Raw genomic sequence first — 25312 nt, 5'->3', positions numbered from 1 at the left:
ATTAGCTAATTTAGCTCTAAAAATACATACTTAGCTAATTTAGCTCCAAGAAGAGGAGAAGAGGAGGAGAAGAAAGAGGAAAAATGAAAAGAAGGAAGAAGAAGAAGAAGAAGAAGAGAAGAAAAAAGAAGAAGAAGGAGAAGTAGAAGGAGAAGAAGAAGGAAAAGGAGGAGAAGAAGGAGAAGGAGTCCTCCTTCTCCTTCTTCTCCTTATTCTCCTTCTTCTTCTTCTCATTCTTATTCTCCTTCTTCTCTTCTTCTTTTCTTCTTCTTCTTCTTCCTCTTCTTCTTCTTCTCCTCCTCCTCCTAATCCTTTTCTTCTCCTTCTCCTCCTATTCCTCCCCCCCTCTTCTTCTTCTCCTTTTTCTTCTCCTTCTTATTCTCTTCTTTATTCTCCTGTTTCATCTTCTACTTAGCTTATTTTCCCCCACAAAGACATAATTAGCTAATTTAGCACCAAAATGACATAATTAGGTACTTTAGCTCCAAAATGACATAATTCGCTACTTTAGCTCCGAAATGACATAATTAGCTTAGTTAGGTAAAAACATCACAAGAACCTTGGTTAGCTCATAACTTAGCGTATCTTCCTCCTAAATGACTTAATAAGCTCAAAATGGCATAAGAACCTTGGTTAGCTCATAAATATTATATACTTAGCTTGTTTTCCTCTAAAATGACATAATTAGCTTAGTTAGGTCAAAAAAGGCATAAGAACCTTTGTTAGCTCAAAAAGGTCATATACTTAGCTTATTTTCCTCCAAAATGACATAATAAGCTCAAAAATGTCATATATTGTTGTTGTTCTTCTTCTAACTTTCTTATTCCCATCTTGCACATTAGATGTACTACATGGAGGCTGGCATTGATGGAGTGCTTTAGTTTTTGTTTTCATTTGAGTTGATGATAATGTGGAACTATATGTATATGTATATATGGATGAACAATGTAAAACATTGTATGTTGGTTCTTTCGATATATGGGTTGTGATTGATGAACTTTATATGCATATTATATATGTGTTGCGAACTATATATGTGTGTTGTGAACTATATCATATATGTGTTGTGAAATGTATATATGTGTTGTGAAATAGATATATATATATATATATATATATATATATATGTGTGTGTGTGTGTGTGTGTTGTGAAATAACATAAAATAAATAAAACAGTGACAATATGGGCTCTTTGTCGTTTGCGAGCTGATGGCAAAGACCTTTGCCATTAGGTAGCCGACGGCAAATAGGCCACGTGGCAGCCAGCTGTGCAACCTAGGGAACATTGGGCCGACGCATATGGTTACTTTGTCGTCTGCTGCCCTTGAAGGCACATGACAAAGACAGTGAAAGAAGACGACAAAGAGTCTCGGAGAGGCAGATGGCGAACATTTGCAAAATATGAGACGACAAGGAGCCTGAGAGAGGCAGACGACAAAGAGCCTGAGAGAGGCAGAGGCAAAGAGGCTGAGAGGGGCAGACGACAAATACTCCGTTAGCCACCTAACGGAGTAGTTCCCTGTCGGCTGCTGTGTACAGGTCTTTGTCGTCTGCTTCGACAGGTGGCTGACGGCAAAGGTCTTTGTCGTCCGCTTTGTGGTAGCACACGACAAAGAAGGTACTTTGCCGTCGAAAGTTGTCGTAGAAATTTTGCCAACAGGAAGCTGACGGCAAAGGCCTTTGCCGTCCGTGGAACACCCCTTTGCCGTCTGTTATGGCAGACGGCAAAGAGTTTGATTCCTCTAGTGAGTGTTATCGTACCCTAGCAACGGGCTTCGACGCCCGGAATCACTCCTTTAAAGGTAGTGCGACTTGGTTTGATTCTTGATGGGTGTATGCCCATCTTTTTCACCATATGTGAGTAAATTAGATTAAGGCTACCTCCTTGGTCCATAAGGACTCTAGTGAGGTGGTACCCATCTACAATGGGATCTAGGACGAGGGCGGCCGACCCTCCATGACGATACTGGCCGGATGATCCTTGTGGTCGAAGGTGATTGGGCAAGCCGACCATGGATTATTTTTCGGGGCTACGAGCTCTACGACGTATACCTCCCGAAGGGCTCGTTTCCTCTCCTTTTTGGTATACGAGTGACATAAATCATGTTCATGGTTTTGACCTCAGGAGGGAACTATTTTTGGCCCCCCAGTGTTCGGTCCGCATGGCTCCTCCTCGTCTTCACTTCGTGGGCCCCTGTTCTGTTCGTCGGTGGCCAGCTTGCCGGCTTGCTTGAACACCCAACAGTTACGGTTGGTGTGGGTGGCGGGTTTTTCTTCAGTGCCATGGATATGGCAGGTCCGTCCCATAATTTTATCCCATGGAGTCGGTTCGTCTCTGTTCCCTTTAAAGGGTTTCTTCTATTGTATAGGTTTTGAGCTGTGAAATCTAGCATTTACTACTGTGTCATCGGCGTCACGGTTGCAGTGGCGGTGTTTGTTCTTGGTTTTTTCTTGGCTTGCCGATTCTGTCCCAAACTTCAGAGGTTCCAGGGTCATCCGCATTGTGATTGTGCCGAGCTAGCCAATTATCTTCACACGGGCAAAAGAGGGTCAAGAGGGAAGTGAGGGCGAACATTGTTCTCGGCCTATCCTAGCCGAGCTGCCGGGCCCGCCATTCATCCCGGATGTTGTGCCTAAAGGATGCTATTGCATAGGCAATCGGACAATCCACAATTTGGTTCTTCTTGTTTAGGAACCGATTCCATAATTCTCTGGCCGATTCGTCCGTCTTTTGAACGATGTTGCTCAGGTTGGATGAATCCGGTGTCCGAACGTAGGTTCCCTGAAAGTTAGACACGAAAGCCTCCTCGAGCTCTTCCCACCTCCCAATGGAGTGTAACGCCCAAGATGCGGTCCTATGCTTATTTTGGCATGAGGGCTTCGACAGGGATAGAAATGCATCTCGTCGTTTTGCAAGAATGGATATCGTTACAAGTACATGTACTGAAAAGATGAGTATAAGGAGTTGGCTTCCACTCACCACAAGCTACATCAGAGTCACATGAGTACAATTCATACAATCATCATGAAGAAGAGCAGGGTCCGTCTATGGACAAAAACAAACGAGAAAAGCACGATATCCATCCTTGCTATCCCAAGCTACCGACCTGGAACCCATCGTAGATTGACGAAGAAGTAGAAGAAGAAGAAGAAGAAACTCCAAAAGCACAACCATCGCGCTCAGGACATAATAACTCCTTACCTGTACCTGCAACTGGTGTTGAAGTAATCTGTGAGCCACAGGGACTCATCAATTTCATTTCCAAAGGTATCAAGACTAGCAAAGCTTAATGGATGAGGTATGGTTAAGTGATGAGGCTGCAGTAAGCGACTAACATTTATTTGAGGTCGCTAAGTTACGAGTACCAGAATAAAGAGGGGGAAGATCTACGCATAACGGACGTGAACTATTGATGATCAAATGAATGATCCTAAACACCTACTTACGTTAGACATAACCCCACCGTGTCCTCGATCGGAGAAGGAGCTCACGAAAGAGACACTCACGGCTACACACCGAGTTGTCAAGTTTTAATTAAGTTAACTTCAAGTTATCTACAACCGGATGTTAAACAAAGTTTCCACGTTGCCACATAACCGCGGGCATGACTTTCTGAAAGATTAACCCTACAGGGGTTGATAACCCACAAGTGTAGGGGATCGCAACAGTTTTCGCAGGTAAGTTAACCCAATTTATTGATTCGACACAAGGGGAGCCGAAGAATATTTATAAGCTTTAATAGTTGAGTTGTCAATTCAACCGCACCTGGAAGATACTTGCTTGGCAATGAAATATTAATAGCAACGGTAATATGGATGTGATGCCGGCAACGGAAATAAAAGTGGCAAAGCAACAAAAGTAAAACAGCCAAAGTAAGACAACTTGTGACCAGCAGGATTAAAACACCGTAGGCTAAGGAGATGGATGCTTGGTCATGGATGAGAGATATCATGTATTTAACTTGGGGCAAGCACATAGAAAAGTAATGATCATCTAGGCATATATCAAACGTTAGGCATGTATCCCGAGGTAGTCATGTGTGCTTGCAATAAGAACTTGCACAACATCTTATGTCCTACCATCCTGTTATCAATGTGGCCAAAAGGAACTTATGGAGATTAAGGTGCTCCTGTCAGAGAGCACCCGAACAAAGTATTAACAATCAATGGATACATGGAATCCTCAAACTATTGTCTATCCCCTTTGGTGTCCCAAGCTGTCACTATTGGGATCGCCGGTTCCGGACTATAATAGGTGCATACTACTCATTGATAGGATCTAGAACACAAATATATTTATGAAAACATAAGGTATTCAGATCTGAAATCATGGCATCCGGGCCCAAAGTGACAAGCATTAAGAGTAATAAGTAGTAGCAAAGATGATAAACACCATACTAGAGGATAGGCAACATGCCCCCAAAAATCTGATGAACTATTACATGATCTAACTCATCCAATCTCTCCCATCCCCTTCACCTACATCAGGGGATTACTCACACATGTGGGAGAAGCCATGGAAGGATGATGGATTGGTGATGGTGATGACGATGGCGGCGATCTCCCCTCTCCGGAGGCCAAAACAGCCTCCAGATTAGCTCTCCCGAAGAAGAACCGAGGGTGGCGGCGGCTCCACGTCGAGAACTTGCAAAACGACTTCTGTTCTGGGATTTCTGTATCACGGGTAAAAATAGGAGCCAAAGTAGGGCACCAGAGGGGGTGGGCCCCACCCAGGCGGCCTCTTGGCGCAACCAGGGGCAGGCCGCGCTAGCAGGTCGCCTGGGGGCCCTGTGGCTCCCCTCTGGCCCATGGTTCCTCCCGGTGCGTGGATTTTCCCTCTTTTTATGGGAATTTTCCGGGACGTCTAAATATCCAATTTCCTGCGGACAAGAAAACCATACAGACAACTCTGCTGAAAACAGCGTCAGTCCGGGTTAGTTTCATTCAAATCATGCAAGAATGAGGCCAAAACATTAGCAAAAGTGTTTGGAAAAGTCGTTACGTTTGAGAAGTATCAGGGGTGCTCCAACTACTCCATGACAAACTACCACACGCTGTGACGGAATAACCTCGATCAGGGAAACCCCTGATCTCCTCGGGTTCCTATTGAAAAACCTCAACCCCGAGATAACCCAAAGCATCCTTGGAATCCCTCGCACGAGACTCTCGAGAAAGGCAAAACAAGTCCATCAAGGCCGCCCAACGTGTCGACATCCCGATAGGAGCCGCGTATCTCGTTCTCAGGGCACAATCAGATGAGCATAGCATACAGTGGCCTAATAGAAATCATCCGAGGGGCCCGGGTTGGCCCCGCACACGAATCTATTTTGAACCAGCACCATCAGCACTAGCCCTCCCCGTATTATGTTGAATTACTCCTCGGGTAGCGCTAACTCCCTATGTTTTTCAGTATTAACAGAATTTTTATGTTGGGCAAAATAGTACCAATTTTGGGGCTTGCCAGATGAGCTTTATTCCAAAACGAGAATCTAGGGGGTCCCCATAACAACCCCAAACATGCTAGGAGGGCTCATTTATGGAACATAACACCGCCGGAACTAAGGCGACAAATGTGCAACAAAACACTAGGCTAGAAAGGCCAAGCCTTCCACCTTTTACCAAGTATATAGGTGCATTAAATTAAATAGCATTAAGAGGGTGATATAACAAGGAACTCATGTTTGCACATGGAAGAAACTGCAGTTGCAACTAGCAACTCTATCCAAAGGTTAAGCAAGCGGTAACATAGCCAATCAGTGGTTGCTAGGTTGTATAAAGGTTGAAGGTTTCATGGCAATGTTGAGAGGCTGACATTTAACAGAGGGAGGCAGCGCGACATAACGAAAGAAACGAGACAAATAGGATGGCAATGATAGTAATGGTATCTGGGGAAATGATCTTCTTGCATGTGATCCCGCTTGGAAGAAGAACGACTTTGTGAAGCAGATGAACCGACGTAGTCGAACGGATCCTCACATTCTGACATGCTTGAAGAACTCTATCGAGACGAAGCAAGCCGAAAACCAGAATCAACAGACGATATTCCCCACAACAATTGTCCGACATGATGCACACCCTAATAGGATGCATGAACAATTCGAAAATGCAAGGCATGGCATGAAAAATCACACAATCAAACACTACACATTAAGTGAAGCTCAATATGCAACGATTTGCATATTGACAAAACTCCACGTTTAATTATTTAGTTCACTCTTGTTTAATCTCAAGGAAAAATTAAATGTTGTTAAACATAGCATGAGGTGAAGCACAAATTAAACTACCTATGTAGGCATTTAAAATGAGGCCGGAAATGACATATAACATCTCCGAAACGACCGCACGCGTTACTTTCGAAATTTGTCCAGATTTGTCCTAATCACCTTTTATGTTTGTTAAGCGTCAAAACAAAGTGGTTCACGTGAGTCTACTCGTCGCTCTAGTCCATTTACATATATGGCTCATCTCCAACGGAGCTACGGATCACTAGCTACGAATTAAACCGTTATAGCACGGCACGACAAGCAAAACGAGGCAAACAGCAAGGTTAACGGTTTTAAATATGTATAAGAGTTGAAAAATATTAATCTACGTGAAATTCTACATGTTTGTGGAGTGCTTACCATTAGGTTGGCTGAGTGTTTCTATCTTGTTGACAGAACTAACATTATTCAACCAGCAACTCTAACCGGTTTTAAATATGTATAAGAGTTGAAAAATATTAACCTACGTGAAAGTGGAGTGCTTACCATTAGGTTGGCTGAGTGTTTCTATCTTGTTGACAGAACTAACATTATTCAACCAGCAACTCTAACGAACCTGATTGAAAAAAAGTCCACGCAAAGTGCTTACCATTAGGTTGGCTGAGTGTTTCTATCTTGTTGACAGAACTAACATTATTCAACCAGCAACTCTAACCGGTTTTAAATATGTATAAGAGTTGAAAAATATTAACCTACGTGAAAGTGGAGTGCTTACCATTAGGTTGGCTGAGTGTTTCTATCTTGTTGACAGAACTAACATTATTCAACCAGCAACTCTAACGAACCTGATTGAAAAAAAGTCCACGCAAAGTGCTTACCATTAGGTTGGCTGAGTGTTTCTATCTTGTTGACAGAACTAACATTATTCAACCAGCAACTCTAACCGGTTTTAAATATGTATAAGAGTTGAAAAATATTAACCTACGTGAAAGTGGAGTGCTTACCATTAGGTTGGCTGAGTGTTTCTATCTTGTTGACAGAACTAACATTATTCAACCAGCAACTCTAACAAACCTGATTGAAAAAAAGTCCACGCAAAAGTTTTGAGGAGATGTGGGAATCGATCCCTGGACCTCGCGCTTACTACCGAGTGCGCTGACCAGTACGCTAAGCTAGAACATCGATAACAGAAGCATCTTAGCACTTCATAACCATTCAAGGCGTTAACTGGCGAAACTTCAAACAGAAACACAGTTTCAGGTATGGGCGGACTTGCTCACAGAGGAAACGAAGGGGCCGACGGTCATGACGATACTGGGGCGGCCGGATCTGAGAGCACACCGGCGGAAAAGGTTGTGGGTCACGGAACTTGCTGCTCTTGCAGCCAGGGAAGCTCCTGGGGGCGAGTCCGACCTGGTGCCGCCTCTGCTCACTCCGATGCCCTCTGACTGAAGCGGAGTGAACTGCTGCCACACCATGGGAGGATCTTGGAGGCGGGGCTGGCCTGCAGGGGCGAGCTAGAGTCGGATCCAGACGGCCTTGGCGTCGCGGTTCCATTCCGGGTGGCGGCGGCGGCTGGCGCCACGAGACCGACCAAGGGCGAGCTCCTTGGGGCGATGCCATGGAGGGTCTGCACATAAGAAAAGAGAAAGAGATGAGAGACACACAGAGAACGAGAGAGAGGAACAGAAGGAAGAGAGCAGGGAGAAGGACAAGGAAGGGACTCGGGTCCGGCCTGCGGAGCTCCGGCTGCAGGAAACTTGCCGGAACAACGGCGTTCATGGAGGATGCGGGCACGAGGCGGTTGCCTCGATCCAATCTGGATCGAGCGCTGCGGGACGTCGCGGAAGGCTCTCTCGGACGTCCGATCTGGGATCCAACGGTCCAGATCGAGCAGGGCTTGGCTGTGGTGGTTGGTTGGTTGGCTGTGCACAAAAACTGAGGAGTTGTGGTGGTTACTTGCCTAAATTTTAGATTTTTGGTCAGGTTTGGCTAGGGTGCACTGCGATATATAGCAGGTGGGTAATAGGAGGGAGTTTCACACCGTTCTCGAGCCCTCCGATTGTGATCGGACAGCTCCGGACGTGGGGAATGCTTAATTGGGCTGTACTGGGCTGTGTAGAGTTGGTTGGGCAAAGGAGAGAGGGAAGTTTGCGGCCCGGCACGTTATTTTAAAACCTCAAAAAACGTCCGATAATAACCGATAATGGTGCCGCTATGGTCAACCATTCGGGTACCAAACAAACTCCGATTGTGACGAAATTTGGCAGGCGGCCAACCTACACTATATAAAGACTGCACACCAAGTTTCTACCCAATCCGAGAATATTTTATACGCACTCTTAAAAACAATAATTTAACAATGTCCCAGGCGCGTGCGAGTGTGGTTGGACTCGAAATGGTCAACGGCAAAAACGGAGAGAACCGGTAACTAATAACGGATGCAAGTTTTGAAAACAGACGGCAACGGAGTGTAGATGCAATGCCGATGATGCTAATGATGCGAAGATGAATGCAACAACCAGACGAAACACACAACGAGAATGGGATAAAAGGGGAATCTTCTCGAGCATAGGTCTCGGGCTCTCACATGGAGTCTTCGCGTAGGTTGTTTAGCCAGTGTCGTGCCGGTCCTTTGAGGTTTAGGGGTAAGTATTTTATGGCATGGAGATCGTTTGCCCTGGCCATGTGGATGTGGAGAAGTAAATCTTCTATCCACATGGCGGGGTTTGTCGTCGCGTCATATTGTTCTATGTTCACGGTTTTGAACCCCTCCGGGAATTGGTGGTGCATGGCCTCATCTATGAAGCACAATGGGTGAGCGATGCCTGTGATACGGGCTATATTGTGCTGGAGATCATCTTTGGGTCAAGCCCGGTATGGTTCCTGGCCTCTGTTCTTGTAGGCGACTCGGGGTGGTTCTTCGTCCCATCGAGTGGGGAGTACCTCCTGGATCTGTAGATGGATCTATTGTGACCTTTTCTGATGTCCAAATCATATCGTGGGTCAGGTTTGTCCCTGGGGTGCACATGTTCTTTGCCTTTTCTTCAGGGAGGCTCGGGTCTATACTCGGCTTCTCCGGCCGTTCTATCGCACCCTCGGGGCAGACGATCAGGCTGGTCATTGTCCGTGCTCCTGGGGGACACGTGCTCTCGGGCTTCGTCGTCGAACTAAGGCAACAAGCGCCGGCACGGATAGCTTTTCTTTTGATCTGGCCACTCGGTGTCGTATCCTTCTTCGGCGGCCAGGATTTGTGTCCACCTCGTGTTAATGGTGTCTTGTTCGGCCTGGAGTTGCTATTGATTCTCTTTTAGGCTCTGAGCGGTAGCTATAAGATGCTTCCGAAACTGCTCCTGACCTTTAGGGTCCTCGGTGATTACGAAGTCTTCGGCCTCAAATACGTCTTCATCGTCGACGGGAGGGAGGTAATCGGCGTCGCCCGAATGATTGAGGTCGTCACGATCGGATTTGTCAGGGTCCTCTGGTTGTTGCTCGGGAGCTTCATGGCTGCCGTGGTCCTATGGGGTTATGTTTTCCCCTGTAGCTTGTATGGATTCCCTTCCCTTATTTTCCTTGGCACGCTTACGTGGATTTCTGCGCTTTGAGAGCTCATCCCCGGACTTATCACCGTTTTGTTTGGGTGTAACGTCGCCCATGTCTCGGGGCGTGTCTACCTTGTAAACGTCGTACGTGGCAATTGCGATCCACCGCCCAGTATTTATGGGGGTGGGGTAATCGGCTTCATCATCCATCTCCTCAAGCTCCTCGGAACCGTAGTCCAATGCGTCGGTTAAGTCTTCAACGGTGGCTACCAAGTGGGTGGTGGGTGGGCCGTAAAAGTCCTCATAACCCTCACCAGAACCAATTTGTGCATAGGTCGGGCTCCGGCTATCTGAGATTTGAAGCGATTGGATCTGGCCGAGCGTGTCGTTTAACATCGAGAGCTATCTTGATCAATCTTTTTGAAATTTTTGGAGTTGACCTCCATGGCTTATGCAAAGGATGCAAGTTTGGAGATGGTCGTTTGTTGTTGTCTTGGCATAGTGGTCGGGTACGAGCTTAAATTTGCCTCTTCTATGAAGAGGAGACCGAGGCTATGGCGGGACAAGAGACTCGTACTCAAGGCTTGGGGATTTTGAGTTTCCTCGATTGAAGCCGTGATTTCGGCGGGGAATAGATTTCCCTAGGAGTTGGCGGAGAATTCGAAATTTCCAAACCTTATTTGCTGACCGGGGATGAAGCCTCTGATCTGACTGGAAAGGCCAAATGAGTCTGCATGCAGCGTGACGCTGCCGAGGGTGAGGACCTGTCTGGGGGCGAAGATGTCCCTGGTGATAATTGGATCGCTCATGATCAGGCGAGCCATCAATCCTTCTATTGATCCAACACTAGAATTCTCAATGAAACACCAATGCTGGTGTCAAAACCGGCAGATCTCGGGTAGGGGGTCCCGAACTGTGGACCTTGGATTGATGGGTTGCACGAGAGAAGGAGAGACAATATTTACCCAGGTTCGGGCCCTCTTGAGGAGGTAAAACCCTACATCCTGCTTGATTATATTGATGTGGATGGTGATTACAGAGTCGATCTACCTCAAGATCGTATGAGCTAAACCCTAGACGAGATAACTTGCATATATGCATGAGAACCTCTAGTTTATGTAGACACCATGGTTCCTAGGGTTACATGTTACCGACCTCAGCTGGGGACAGATGGCCCAATCTAGTCTTCCAAACATGGGGTGCACGCGAGTCTTCAAAGCATTCCATCCCGATCATAAAGTCATCACACAATCCGGTTTTCAATGATATGACCCATCTGGTCAGCCCACGAAGGATAAGCCGACCGCGTGAGGACCCCTTAATCCAGGACTCTCTCGACGGGTGTTCAGTTCAGAGCTAGAGTTGATGATAATTTCTTTAGGAGACGCCACCACCACAATTGGAACAATGGGAAATCCTTAGGAACATGGTTGGGGCCTGGACGATTTCAGGTGACTCGGACCAGATCATTTGGACCTTGGGTAAATGAAAAGACCTCGATGACGCCTAGAGGGGGGGTGAATAGGCTATTTAAAAACTTCTTTCGATTTGGCTTGAACCTAATGCGGAAATAAACTAAGAGGGTACTTGTCAAGCACAAATCCTAAATGCACTAGGCACTGCAACGTGTATTAGCAACACGATCTACCAAGATGGACACAATACAGTTACTAACAAGCACAAGTAAGTTACACAAACTTAATTGAGCTATATCACACGACAAGTAGGTGAACAACACAAGATACTAGATCACACTATATCAACACGATATATCAAGGGCTGCAAGTATGAACGTGTGGATATAGAGGGTATGCTTGAATGATTAATCTTGTACAAGAAATAGCCAACACAATATAATGAGCACAACCAATATGCAATGTATGTATTCTCAAATAACACAAGTAAACCACAAGTAAGGACTTAGGGTTAAGGATAACCAAGGTCACTAAGACGAAGATGTATCCCGATGTTCACTTCCTTGGAGGGAAGCTAGTCACCGTTAGAGACGTGGATGTTACCACGAAGGCACACCAACGCCACGAAGGCTCACCCTATTCTCCCTTTGAGATAACACCACGAAGGCGTTTCTCAACCACTAGTGGTAAGCCTTTGAGGTGGCTTCCAAACCCTCACAAACTTTTCCGGGGGAAATCTCACGGATTGATTCCTCTCCGAAGAACTCCTACCGCCTAGGAGTCTCCAACCTCCAAGAGTAACAAGATCACGGGGAGTGCTCAAAACTTGCTCAAATCACAAATAGCTTGGGTTGAGAGAAGGAGAGGGAGATGATCTATATTTTGATTGGAACAACTCTCAAAGGGGCTCACAAATGCTCTTGGGATCTAAGATTTGGAGTGAGCAAATGTGTGTGAGGTGGAAATGTGTTCTTATGAGGATAAGGCTGTGTTGGGCAACCCTCTCACGAAGTGGGAGGGGGTATTTATAGTGGGGAGAGAAAAAGAGTCGTTGGGGACACTTTAAGTCACACAGGGTCCGGACGTCCGACAGTTGTCGGAAGTCCGGGCTTCCGCGAGGGGTCGGACGTCCGACAGGGGTCGGTCGTCCGAGACCTGTAGATACGACTGAAACTATTTTGAATTAAACAGCGACCGGACGTCCGACAGGGGTCGGTCGTCCGAGGCCTGTAGATACGACTGAACCTATGTTGAATTTATTAGCCACCGGACGTCCGGAGAGGACCGGAAATCCGAGTTATACAGCTCAACTTCTGCTGGTGGTAGGTTCCAGATTTCCGACGGGTGTCGGACGTCTGGCGCTCGGACGTCCAGAGGGAGCCGGATTTCCGAGATATAGAACTCAACTTCTACTGGTGCAGGCTTCCGGATTTTCGAAGCTGGTCGGATATCCGGGCCTCGGACGTCCGGAGGAGGCCGGATGTCCGAGGCACTGGTCCTGTTTTCTGATAACAGCAGAGCAGTGGAGATGTGGTATGAGCAGAACAATGGAGATGTAGTTTGAGCAAGTTCATCGCAAAACCTGTGATCCCCTCTTAATAGTGCGGGATCCCTAAAGACTCAAGAACCATAAAAGGGGTACTGATGATCCATACTTGAGTGTATACTTTTATTCCTGATCATCACTCCGCACAACTAACGTCAAAGGAACTGATACCTTTGAGTTAGCCCTTTCACTTGAGCTTGATGTTGTTGTTCCTTCTTGGCTCAAGTTGAAAGCACGACATGATGAAGTCTTCAAGTAGCTCTCCCATACTCAATGTGGAAAGCCTAGCTTATGTATTCATCTTCATTTGTCCACCATGTGAACATCCACAAGAATCATGCATGTAGTGCTCAGGAATTCTTATCTTGATCTTGTCCTTGTTAGCACATGAGGTTGTCCTTATCAACACAAGATCATTGACAATAGTTTCAATGATATATTCGTGTTGGTCTGCTTGAACTTGCACACCACAATCTTGATGATGATCACCACTTGACGTCATCCTTCATGGGTTGTATGAGATCTTCCTTTTGACACAAGCCCAATGGAAACACACCTAAACCCCACATAGGAGTCTCACAAAGACCATGGGTTAGTACACAAACACGTAATGGACAATGCTTACCATACCATGGGATCACTTGATCCCTCTCGGTACATCTTATACGCTTTGTGTGTTGATCATCTTGATTTACTCTTTGTCTGAGATCTTGATCAACCGAGTGTTTCTATGACCATTCTTTGGATAATACCTTGAATAACATCTTGGTCAACATATAAACTCCTTGAACCCAACAGATGGACTTCAAGAAGTGCCTATGGACAAATCCTATAAATATAACTTAAGGCAACCATTAGTCCATAGGAATTGTCATCAATTACCAAAACCACATATGGAGATATATGCTCTAACAGTAAAGAGAACATGTTTACAACCAAATCCATCTATGAATATGTAGAAAGAAATATTGCTCGCTATGACTATAGATGGATCTAGAAATCGAAAATTCCCCTAAAAATTCGAATATTCCTATGACAACTCTTTCATATGCTATCTTGACTAGAGATGTGATGAAAAGAAGAAAATGGGCACGCAAACCTAGATGCTCGTTCTGTAATAAATGAGAGACCTCACAACATCTTTGCTTTACTTTTCCAGTGGCCAGGGTTGTTTGGAGAACTGTTGTATGTGTGCTGGGTACTAGCTTGGGTCCAGACAACATTTGGCAATATGTCTCTTCGTGTTATATGTTTCTACTTGATGGTGCGAGATTTTACACTTTTGTCCTGGTCACAATGTGTTGGGCAATCTGGAATTGTCGTAACTGAGCTACATTTGAAGATAATAAATTGAGATCCCCTTTTGATGTGGTCTACTCTACCTATGGATATCTTAACTATTGGGAAGGTTTGTTGCTTGGAGCTCATCGGGGAGGCGATGTAACTTGGGGTAAAGATGCTGAAGGTCAAAGCTTCGAACATGATGTGGATCTGCACGGCTCCGGGGACAATAAATGAAGATTAAGGATGTTCCAATGGTTTTTGCTCTCCTCCCGAGGGGTATCTATGTGCATACAATTGTTTTCTTTTGGTTTCCTTAGTTATTTGCTCCTGCGTGGGCACGTGATGATGGCTCAGATGTGAGCTCATTATGTTTCCTTCCTTTTTCTTGAACTTGTATTCTTATGGGTAGATTCCTAGACTTTAGTGGTTAGGTTAGTTGGTTCCATATGGTGTTTCTGGGTTTTCGTCTTGCAGTAGATTGCTCGATGACGAGTGCTTGTGGTGGGTTTGCAATAATGATTTGAGCCCGCTCCCCTTTCATGTTTCCTTGACTGGTCGTTTCAACTTTGTATTTCTATTACGATGAATAATGGGAAGGGGGTTTGCCCCGTTCAGAAGAAAAAAAGTACACGAGTGGCGCTGCAGTCTACCTTAATTGTTAGGTAATTAGTGATACAGGAAGAATCACATGTTCCCCACCGCGGTTAGCACCTTTCTTGGTAATCCTTTAGCTAATCTCTTATTTTTTTTCGTGTATTAAGCTTGGGAATACGTTTATTTTCTATAATATATGTATGTCATCACTGAACTGGCATTGATCCAGGCTCACTTAATTGCTAGGTAATTAGCCATCTAGAAAGCATCAAAAGTCGATCTTGTTTGTAAGCCTGTCCCCTAATATCTGAATGTGACATGAGTGGTTTGAGTTGAAAAAAATACCAAATGGTTGTCTTCAGCTCGCCACAACTCATTCTATCTTTACACACACGCATGGCCTAGAAAAACAAACAACAATCGTCAAGGTAAAAAATAACAAGCTTTGTTCATCACCAACAGTTCGTATTTCTATTATTTATGACCAACCAAACTTTATTTCTCAAGAACTGGTTTATCCATGTTATTCCAAGATTCATATCAATCTCCGGTCATGTGATTTTTGTATCAATTAAGAGGTGATTCAATTCTAGATCGTTAGTTATGTTCTCTAATAATCAGGTGCCTCCTATTGATGTGTCCAGTGTAAATATGATAAGTGGTGAATACGAACAATAATGTTCTAGTACTTTATATACCATGTTTCTGGTACAATGTATCATGTTGTTATTATTCAAGTAATTGTTTTGCTCAAATTCCCTCCACAATGCGCGGCGTATCTAGTAGTAAGACATTGTGACCTAAAATGTCTTAATGTTTACAAAGGGAGTAGTAGTCTCTCTTTTTTAGCAAGAAAGGAGTAGTAGTCACGGGAAGAGGTAGTGATGGGGTTGTACATTAGGGGTAGGCCCACATACCTACATTCTAGGGGGAAATTAAGGCCCACATGGACATCAATGTCCTTAAAGCTATTGATGTAGTCACGGTCTCACTCGGGCAAACAGGTTCTCACTCGGTTTGCACAAGGTCACCCGCTTCATCTTCTGTCAGTCGGACATGCCAGGACACTCGGACTACAGTGAGGCATGGATGAGGAAGAGACTGGAACGGCCACAGACTTAAACTACCACATGAAGTGCAGTAAAGAACAACATTACCAGTAATGCCAGAGTTAGAGTTGTTGTTAATAGTAACTTCCATAGTTATTAGCATTAACTCACCCTTGTAATGGCGCTCGGTCGCTCATGGTGCACTCTATATAAGCCACACCCGAGCTCCTCGACGAGGGTTGAGCATTATGTAATCTCACACCCGCATAAGAAAACACTAGCCTCTGGGCTCCATACGTAGGGTCGTTCCCACTCCCGAGTGGGGCCCTAACTCATATATTCGAGTGTAACCACTACGCCGTAGCTAGGCTTCGCCCCTCGTTCGTACCCACGATACTATTTTCAGGATCATTCCCACGACATTTGGCGCCCGCCATGGGACCGCGCGTTTAGCAAAATCTGGCGCAGTTGGAATTTCCATCCTTTTCGTCATCATGATGACACTCGGTGATGAGATCCTCTTCGTTTCACTCATCTTCGTCGTCGAAGACTCAGCATGGCTGCAAGACACGCTGCTGGACACCAACGCCATTCCCGCTCGAGGTATGTCACAATTCAACACGGTTGCGCACGGGGTCTTGATCCGACAGCCATCATTCGGGCGCTCATGACTGCAGTAGTGGATCAAGCATGCGGTGGCCCTTTGGGACACATTAGGGCAGGTGGCTATGCTCGATTTGAACTAGTCCATCGTGAGCCACTTCCCTTCATCACGCGATGATTCGTTATGTGATTCTGATTGTGAAAGCAGCGAAGATGCCATGGAGACCTTCATGGCCGACACAGCCAGGGGAGGAGCCCAGGTTTTTCCGCGGAGAACTCTCACAGACACGATGTTAGCAAGCGTCGTCATGGTGATGGCAACCATCACGTTCTTGAGCTGTCCACTGAGAAGTAGGGGGAGGAACTTCGTGGAGAAGCGATTAGGCTCTTCATATTCCCATCACCCGAAACACCCTAGAGGAAACAACACTCGAGAATGCGCGTCAGGCCACTCTGGCCGAGCGTGAGTGGCTCGAGCGGTTTTGTGCTCTCTCGACGCTCGAGCCGCAAGGAATCATCCCAGTTCCAGTTGCAGCCGCCGACAGTTGGTTCCGAGCGACCGCGGTAGAACCTGGCCGCAGCCACTCGAATTGCTAATTCCATTCAGCCGAGTCATTCTACAGCCGAGGAAGGCATTCGGCAGATCCAAACTCTGCTGAAGACCGCCTTGTAGCAGAATTCCACGGTATTGCAATCGCGGTATCACATCCGCATGAGGTTCGTCCAAGCGGACACGGTGTAGTAGGCTCACACCCTCATGCACCTGGAAGATGCCAAAGATCTCCTCCTCCTCCGAGAGGCCTATACGAGGACCGGAGGCATGATTATCGAGTTCATAGCATGACACCTCCTCCGACGATTGGTTCACTCGAACACCGACCCCACGACCACAGGCCAAGCCCCAATCGGCACAGGGGTTATGGGCACGGCAGCTACCGAGCTCCCAGGTTCAATGTGAGGTCTATAACCACGCAGAACATGGTTGACCAATCGCGGGATGGACGGGGGGTATCTGGCCTTGAGTGCTTCGGCACACACATCCATGAAGCGGAGATTTCCTCCAACTACCGATTGGCTACGGGGATCGGTAAGTTCAACGGTGATTCCAAGCCGGAAACTTGGCTCGAAGATTACCGAGTGGCCGTCTAGATACGCAGTGGTTACGACTTCGTCGTGATGAAGCACCTGCCCCTCATGTTGGAGGGGTCGGCGAGGGCGTGGCTGAATCAGCTTCCCTCCAGTAGCATCCACAGCTAGGGGGACCTCGCCCGAGTGTGCATCAAAACATTTGAAGGCACCTACAAGTGCCCGGGTGGCTTGACAAACCTGTAGCACTGTTGGGGAACGTCGCATGGGAAACAAAAAATTTCCTACGCGCACGAAAACCTATCATGGTGATGTCCATCTACGAGGGGGATTTCAGATCTAGGTACCCTTGTAGATTGCACAGCAGAAGCATTAATAAACGCAGTTGATGTAGTGGAACATCCTCACGTCCCTCGATCCGCCTCGTGAACCGTCCCACGAACCATCTCGCGATCCGTCCCACGATCCGCTCCGATCTAGTGCCGAACGGATGGCACCTCCGCGTTAAGCACATGTACAACTCGACAATGATCTCGGCCTTCTTGATCCAGCAAGAGAGAAGGAGAGGTAGATGAGTTCTCCGGCTGCGTGACGACGCTCCGGAGGTTGGTGGTGATCTAATCTCAGCAGGGCTCCGCCCGAGCTCCGCCGAAACGCGATCTAGAGGAAAAACCGTGGAGGTATGTGGTCGGGCTGCCATGGCAAAGTTGTCTCAAATCAGCCCTAATACCTTCGTATATATAGGTGGGAGGGGAGGGGCTTTGCCTTGAGTCTCAAGGAGCCCCAAGGGGCTCGGCCGAAGGGGGGGGGGGAGGAGGAATCCTCCTCCAATCCTAGTCCAACTAGGATTGGAAGGTGGAGACCTTCCCTTCCTTCCCACTTCCCCCTTTTTTTCTCTTTGATTTTCTCTTATCCTGCGCAGGGGCCTTCTTGGGGTTTCCCACCAGCCCACTAATGGCTGGTGCGGCACTCCTAAGGCCTATGGGCTTCCCCGGGGTGGGCTGCGCCCCCCCGGTGAACATCCGGAACACTTTCGTCACTCCCAGTACATTCCCGGTAATGCCAAAAACTTTCTGGTAATCAAATGAGGTCATCCTATATATCAATCTTCGTCTCCTGACCATTCCAAAAACACTCGTGACGTTTTTGATCTCATCCGGGACTCCGAACAACATTCGGTAACCAACCATATAACTCAAATACGCATAAAACAACGCCGAACCTTAAGTGTGCAGACCCTGCGGGTTCGAGAACTATGTAGACATGACCCGAGGGACTCCTCGGTCAATATCCAATAGCGGGACCTGGATGCTCATATTGGATCCTACATATTCTACGAAGATCTTATCGTTTGAACCTCAGTGCCAAGGATTCATATAATCCCGTATGTCTTTCCCTTTGTCCTTCGGTATGTTACTTGCCCGAGATTCGATCGTCAGTATCCGCATACCTATTTCAATCTCGTTTACCGGCAAGTCTCTTTACTCGTTTCGTAATACAAGATCTCGTGACTTACACTAAGTCACATTGCTTGCAAGGCTTGTGTGTGATGTTGAATTACCGAGTGGGCCCCGAGATACCTCTCCGTCACATGGAGTGACAAATCCCAGTCTTGATCCATACTAACTCAACGTACACCTTCGGAGATACCTGTAGAGCATCTTTATAGTCACCCAGTTACGTTGTGACGTTTGATACACACAAAGCATTCCTCTGGTGTCAGTGAGTTATATGATCTCATGGTCATAGGAATAAATACTTGACACGCAGAAAACAGTAGCAACAAAATGACACGATCAACATGCTACGTCTATTAGTTTGGGCTAGTCCATCACATGATTCTCCCAATGATGTGATCCAGTTATCAAGCAACAACACCTTGTACATAGTCAGAAGACCCTGATTATCCTTGATCAACTGTCTAGCCAACTAGAGGCTTGCTAGGGACAGTGTTTTGTCTATGAATCCAGACATGTATCTAAGTCTTCATTCAATACAATTATAGCATGGATAATAAACGATTATCTTGATACAGGAATTATAATAATAACTTATTTATCATTGCCTCTAGGGCATAATTCCAACAGTCTCCCACTTGCACTAGAGTCAATAATCTAGCCCTCACATCACAATGCGAATTACATTGTAATAAATCTAACACCCATACAGTTCTGGTGTTGCTCATGCTTTGCCCGTGGAAGAGGTTTAGTCAGCGGGTCTGCCACATTCAGATCCGTGTGCACTTTGCATATATTTACGTCCTCCCCTTCAACGTAGTCACAGATGAGGTTGAAGCGTCGTTTGATGTGTCTGGTCTTCTTGTGAAACCGTGGTTCCTTTGCTAAGGCAATGACACCCGTGTTGTCACAAGACAGGATTATTGGATTCAGTGTGCTCGGCACCACTCCAAGATCCTCATGAACTGCTTCATCCAGACACCGTCCTTACTGCCTCCGAGGTAGCCATGTACTCCGCTTCACATGTAGAATCAGCTACGACGCTTTGCTTGGAACTGCACCAGCTTATCGCACCCCTATTAAGAATAAATAAGTATCCAGTCTGCGACTTAGAGTCGTCCGGATCTGTGTCAAATCTTGCATCGACGTAACCTTTTACGGCGAGCTCTTTGTCACCTCCATACACGAGAAACATCTCCTTAGACCTTTTCAGGTACTTCAGGATATTCTTGACCGCCGTCAAGTGATCCACTCCTAGATTACTCTGGAACCTGCCTGCCATACTTATGGCCAGGCTAACGTCTGGTCTAGTGCACAGCATTGCATACATGATAGAACCTATGGCTGAAGCATAGGGGACGGTGCTTATATGCTCTCTATCTTTATCAGTTGCTGGGCACTGAGTCTTACTCAATCTCGTACCTTGTAAAACTGGCAAGAACCCCTTCTTTGACTGTTCCATTTTGAACCTCTTCAAAACTTTATCAAGGTATGTACTTTGTGAAAGTCCTATCAGGCGTTTTGATCTATCCCTATAGATCTTAATGCCTAGAATGTAAGCAGCTTCTCCTAGGTCCTTCATAGAGAGACTTTTATTCAAGTAATCCTTTATGCTCTCCAGAAACTCCACGTTGTTTCCAATCAGCAATATGTCATCCACATATAATATTAGAAATGCCACGGAGCTCCAACTCACTTTCTTGTAAATACAAGATTCTCCAACCACTTCTATAAACCCAAATGCTTTGATCACCTCATCAAAGCGTTTATTCCAACTCCGAGATGCTTGCACCTGTCCATAAATGGATCGCTGGAGCTTGCACACTTAGTTAGCATTTTTAGGATCGACAAAACCTTCGGGTTGTATCATATACAACTCTGCTAGATTTCATAATCGAAAAATGCAGCTATTGCTAACATGATTCTGACGGACTTAAGAATCGCTACGGGTGAGAACGTCTCATCGTAGTCAACTCCTTGAACTTGTGAAAAACCCTTTGCCACAAGTCGAGCTTTATAAATGGTCACATTACCGTCAGCGTTCGTCTTCTTCTTAAAGATCCATTTGTTCTGAATAGCCTTGCGGCCTTCAGGTAGTACTTCCAAAGTCCACACTTTGTTTTCATACATAGATCCTATCTCGGACTTCATGGCCTCCAGCCATTTGTTGGAATCCGGGCCCACCATTGCTTCTTCATAATTCGCAGGCTCATTGTTGTCCAACAACATTATTGATAAGACGGGATTACCATACCACTCTGGAGTAGTACGCGGTCTCGTCGACCTACGAGGTTCGACATGAACTTGATCCGGAGTTTCATGATCATCATCATTAACTTCCTCCTCAACTGGCGTCGCAACGACAGGGATTTCCCCTTGCCCTGCGCCACCATCCAGAGGGATGAGAGGTTCGACAACCTCATCAAGTTCTATCTTCCTCCCACTCAATTCTCTCGAGAGAAACTCCTCGAGAAAAGCTCCGTTCTTAGCAACAAACACTTTGCCCTCGGATTTGAGATAGAAGGTGTACCCTACTGTCTCTTTTGGGTATCCTATGAAGACGCACTTTTCCGCTTTGGGTTCCAACTTTTCAGGCTGAAGCTTTTTGACATAAGCATCACATCCCCAAACTTTAAGAAACGACAACTTTGGTATTTTGCCATACCACAGTTCGTATGGTGTCGTCTCAACGAATTTTGATGGTGCCCTATTTAAAGTGAATGCAGTTGTTTCTAATGCATAACCCCAAAATGATAACGGCAAATCGGTAAGAGACATCATAGATCGCACCATCTCTAATAAAGTACGATTGCGACGTTCGGACACACCATTACGCTGTGGTGTTCCAGGCGGTGTCAACTGTGAAACAATTCCACGTTGTCTTAAGTGAGCACCAAACTCGAAACTCATATATTCACCCCCACGATCAGACCGTAGGAACTTGATCTTCTTGTTACGATGATTTTCAACTTCACTCTGAAATTGCTTGAACTTTTCAAATGTTTTAGACTTGTGTTTCATCAAGTAGACATAACCATATCTACTCAAATCGTCAGTGAAGGTGAGAAAATAACGATATCCACTGCGTGCCTCCACACTCATCGGACCACACACATCTGTATGTATGATTTCCAACAAGTCACTTGCACACTCCATTGTTCCGGAGAACGGAGTTTTAGTCATCTTGCCCAAGTGGCATGGTTCGCACGTGTCAAGTGAATCAAAGTCAAGTGACTCCAAAATTCCATCGGTATGGAGTTTCTTCATGCGCTTTACACCAATATGACCTAAGCAGAGTGCCATAAAAACATGGCGCTATCATTGTTAAGTCTAACTCTTTTGGTCTCAATGGTATGTATATGTGTATTATCACTATCAAGATTCAATATGAACAATCCTCTCAAATTGGGTGCATGACCATAAAAGATATTACTCATATAAATAGAACAACCATTATTCTATGACTTAAACGAGTAACCGTCTCGCAATAAACAAGATCCCGATATAATGTTCATGCTTAACGCAGGCACTAAATAACAATTATTCAAGTTCATAACCAATCCTGATGGTAACTGAAGTGAAACTGTGCCGACGGTGATTGCATTAACCTTGGAACCATTTCCCACGCGCATCGTCACTTCATCCTTCGCCAGCCTTCGCTTATTCTGCAGTTCCTGTTTCGAGTTGCAAATATGAGCAACAGAACCGGTATCAAATACCGAGGCACTACTATGAGAGCTGGTTAAGTACACATCAATAACATGTATATCAAATATACCTGATTTTTCTTTGGCCGCCTTCTCATCAGCCACATACTTGGGGCATTTGCGCTTCTAGTGACCCATACCCTTGCAATAATAGCACTCCGTTTCAGGCTTAGGTCCAGCTTTGGGTCTCTTCGTCGGATTGGCAACAGGCTTGCTGCTCTTCTTTGAACTACCCTTCTTTCCTTTGCCATTTCTCTTGAAACTAGTGGTCTTATTCACCATCAACACATGATGCTCTTTATGGAGTTCTGACTCTGCGACTTTCAGCATCACGAACAACTCGTCGGGTGACTTGTTCATCCCTTGCATGTTGTAGTTCAACACAAAGCCCTTATAGCTTGGCGGCAGTGATTGAAGAATTCTGTCAGTGATAGCCTCTTGCGGGGGTTCAATCCCCAGCTCAGCTAGACAGTTTGAGTACCCAGACATTTTGAGCACATGTTCACTGACAGACGAATTCTCCTCCATCTTGCAAGCATGGAATTTATTGGAGGTCTCATACCTCTCGATCTGGGCGTTCTTCTGAAAGATAAACTTCAACTCCTGGAACATCTCATATGCTCCATGATGCTCAAAGCGACGTTGAAGTCCCGGCTCTAAGCCATACAAGACTGCACATTGAACTACTGAGTAGTCCTCCTTACGTGTTAACCAAGCGTTCTTAACATCTTGGTCAGCCGTAGCCGGTGGTTCATCTCCTAGCGCAACATTAAGGACATAATCCTTCTTCCCAGCTTGCAGGAGCAACTTAAGATTACGAGCCCAGTCTACAAAGTTGCTTCCATCATCTTTCAACTTACCTTTCTCTAGGAACGTATTAAAATTCAGGGTGACTGTTGCGTGAGCCATGATCTACAACACAAATATATTCAAAGTGGACTTATACTATGTTCAAGATAATTAGAGTTTAACTTAATCAAATTGTATGCTAAACTCCCACTCAAAAAGTACATCTCTCCAGTCATTTGAGTGGTTCATGATCCAATTCCACTAGCTCAAGTCCGATCATCACGTGAGTTGAGGATAGTTTCAGTGGTAAGCATCCCTATGCTAATCATATCAACCATGTGGTTCATGATCGACCTTTCGGTCTCATGTGTTCCGAGGCCATGTCTGCACATGCTAGGCTCGTCAAGTTTAACCCGAGTGTTCCGCATGTGCAACTGTTTTGCACCCGTTGTATGTGAACGTTGAGTCTTTCACACCCGATCATCACGTGGTGTCTCGAAACGACGAAACTGTAGCAACGGTGCACAGTCGGGAGAACACAATTTCATCTCGAAATTTTAGTGAGAGATCACCTCATAATGCTACCGTCGTTCTAAGCAAAATAAGGTGCATAAAAGGATTAACATCACATGCAATTCATAAGTGACATGATATGGCCATCATCACGTGCTTCTTGATCTCCATCACCAAAGCACCGGCACGATCTTCTTGTCACCGGCGCCACACCATGATCTCCATCAACGTGTCGCCATTGGGGTTGTCGTGCTACTCATGCTATTACTACTAAAGCTACATCCTAGCAATATAGTAAACGCATCTGCAAGCACAAACATTAGTTTAAAGACAACCCTATGGCTCCTGCCGGTTGCCGTACCATCGATGTGCAAGTCGATATTAACTATTACAACATGATCATCTCATACATCCAATATATCACATCACATGGTCGGCCATATCACATCACAAGCATATCTAATTGTTGTTGCATGTTTTACGTGGTGACCATGGGTATCTAGTAGGATCGCATCTTACTTACGCAAACACCACAACGGAGATATATGAATTGCTATTTAACCTCATCCAAGGACCTCCTCGGTCAAATCCGATTCAACTAAAGTTGGAGAAACCGACACCCGCCAGTCATCTTTGAGCAACGGAGTTGCTCGTAGCGATGAAACCAGTCTCTCGTAAGCGTACAAGTAATGTCGGTCTGAGCCGCTTCGATCCAACAATACCACGGAATCAAGAAAAGACTAAGGAGGGCAGAAAATCGCACATCACCGCCCACAAAAACTTTTGTGTTCTACTCGAGATGACATCTACGCATGAACCTAGCTCATGATGCCACTGTTGGGGAACGTCGCATGGGAAACAAAAAATTTCCTACGCGCGCGAAAACCTATCATGGTGATGTCCATCTACGAGGGGGATTTCAGATCTACGTACCCTTGTAGATCGCACAGCAGAAGCGTTAATAAACGCAGTTGATGTAGTGGAACGTCCTCACGTCCCTCGATCCGCCCCGCGAACCGTCCCACGAAACGTCCCGCGATCCGTCCCACGATCTGCTCCGATCTAGTGTCGAACGGACGGCACCTCCGCGTTCAGCACACGTACAGCTCGACGATGATCTCGGCCTTCTTGATCCAGCAAGAGAGATGGAGAGGTAGATGAGTTCTCCGGCAGCGTGACGGCGCTGCGGAGGTTGGTGGTGATCTAATCTCAGCAGGGCTCCGCCCGAGCTTCGCAGAAACGCGACCTAGAGGAAAAACCGTGGAGCTATGTGGTCAGGCTGCCGTGGCAAAGTTGTCTCAAATCAGCCCTAATACCTCCGTATATATAGGTGGGAGGGGAGGGGCTTTGCCTTGAGGCTCAAGGAGCCCCGAGGGGGTCGGCCGAAGGGGGGGGGGAGGAGGAATCCTCCTCCAATCCTAGTCCAACTAGGATTGGAAGGTGGAGTCCTTCCCTTCCTTCCCACTTCCCCTTTTTTCTTTTCTCTTTGATTTTCTCTTATCCCGCGCATGGGCCTTCTTGGGC

The sequence above is a fragment of the Hordeum vulgare genome, chromosome 7H (assembly GCF_904849725.1).
Source record: "Hordeum vulgare subsp. vulgare chromosome 7H, MorexV3_pseudomolecules_assembly, whole genome shotgun sequence".
In the NCBI taxonomy this organism is placed as follows: domain Eukaryota; kingdom Viridiplantae; phylum Streptophyta; class Magnoliopsida; order Poales; family Poaceae; genus Hordeum; species Hordeum vulgare.
This window is presented reverse-complemented; position numbering follows the sequence as displayed.